A 2,180-nucleotide genomic window follows, 5' to 3' on the forward strand; every position below is an offset into this window, starting at 1 on the left:
GGTCAGCCTGGATCATCCTCCTGTCTTCTGGCGTGGATGCTTTGCCCCAAAGTTTGGTGTCATTGGTGAACTTGGCCAGTCTGCTTCTGACTTCAATGTCCGCATCATTAATGAAGATGTTGAAAAATATAGGTCCAAGGACAGAGCCTTGGGGGACCCCACTGGTCACAGGACACCATGATGATTGATTTTCATCAGTTACTACCCTCTGGGTCCGACCATGGAGCCAATTTCCCAGCCAGCAGATCATGGTGGACCCAAGGCCACAATTGGCCAGTTTCACCAACAGGTGATCATGGGAAACCAGATCAAAGGGATCTGACCATGTGACGCACATGGTCCGATTTCTGTGTCCACATGCTGCCCCATCAATTTTATGGAAGCTCTGCACCACTGCACTGAGGTACTCTGCACTGAAGGGCTGCTCATACCAATCTTACTACAGGACAGGGGCCTGAGCTCCTATCCCTATGGGTAGCAGGCTTTTGTACTTTTCCATATTCTGTGCTAGTTTCATGGTAGACCAATCCCTTAGTTAAGTTACAGCCAAGTATCAAATCATAAATATCTTGTTAAGAGATATGCCCAAGTATCTCAGTGCAGGGAAAGGAAGTATTTTTAATGGGTCAGTTATAAATTTTGTAGTAAATATATGTCACATTATTTGAAAATCTTTCACAAGACAGGAGTTAGTAGTGGGATCAATAACGATCCTTTCCCAGGACCTCCATATGTAATTAGAAGAGGTGTATAAGCAAAATGCTTCCACTGGTGCTTAGTATCATATTATCTATTTTTAAATTGTACTCTCCACTAAATGGTGATGTTGTTTATTTTATTTAGTTTTAAACCTGACTGCTTTATGAAATAGCTCACATTTCTGAAATACAGTATTATCCATGATCATACCTGATCTTCAACAATTTTGGAATAACATATTTAATGTCAAAGTAAAATATTATTTATTGGATGTTAATTAGAAGATATATTATTTTCTTTCTTCAGAAACTGCTGCTACTTTGTATCTTTCCATTTCATTTTAGGATTCATTATTAACGTTACAGGAAGTTTGTTAAATTTTCCTTATGCCCTACTATATGTAGCAGCTGGATTGGCTAACTTGCAACTCTTCACATATTTACTGCTTTTTGGAACAGCTATTTTTTATAAGTCTCTGGCCATGTTTTAGCTTTCTAAGCCCTCTTTAAATATTATTTTCTGAAGAGAGATTTAAAAATTCTCTTAGCTTTGTGCATTGTTTATTTTTATGTTCCCCATTTATTGTTGGGCCTCTTTTCAACATATTTTCCCCCCTCTCCCCACCCAAAATAATACAGTATTTGTAAAAGCCATTATTTCCATCATATCTCACAGGCCAGGATCACCTCATTTTTTTCCTGCTTCTTTTCTTTTTCTTATTTTAAAATTAGCTGAATATATTCATATTTATCTCCTACCTCTCCACTTCCCCTTTATAACACTGAGTTTTGTTTTTTTCCTTTCTGATATTATCATTATTCTTTATAAAGACTTACTGGCCCACAGAAGTGGAAGCTTTATCCTGCAGAACATTGTTTGATCCAGAGAGAAGCTAGTTTACTCGATCCTGCTTCCAAGTCTGCAAGTTAACTCTGGCAAGTTAACTTTGGCACGGCTGTTCGAGGACTCCTGGTGCTTGGGCCAAGTCCCCGAGGACTGGAAAAGGGCCAATGTGGTCCCTATTTTCAAGAAGGGGAGGAAGGAAGAGCCTGGCAACTACAGGCCAGTCAGCCTCACTTCTATCTTGGGGAAGGTCTTTGAAAAAATTATCAAGGGTCACATTTGGAGAGCCCTGCAGGGGAAGTGAGGTTGAGGAGTAACCAACATGGGTTTGTGCAAGGCTGATCCTGCCTGACTAATCTGGTCTCTTTCTATGACCAGGTAACAAAGAGCTTAGTTGTGAAAGAGGAAGTCGATGTCATCTTCTCGGACTTCCAGAAGGCCTTCAACACAGTGTCCCACCCAATTCTGGTGGGCAAGCTGAGGGACTGCGGCATTGACGAATGCACAGTCACATGGGTGGCAAACTGGCTCCAGGGGCGCACCCAGAGGGTGGTGGTGGACGGGTCGATGTTGACCTGGGAGAGTGTGGGCAGCGGAGTCCCCCAGGGCTCGGTCCTTGGGCCGGTGCTGTTCAACAT

This window comes from Crocodylus porosus, unplaced genomic scaffold (assembly GCF_001723895.1).
Source record: "Crocodylus porosus isolate Cpor-Errol unplaced genomic scaffold, CroPor_comp1, whole genome shotgun sequence".
NCBI classification, from domain to species: domain Eukaryota; kingdom Metazoa; phylum Chordata; order Crocodylia; family Crocodylidae; genus Crocodylus; species Crocodylus porosus.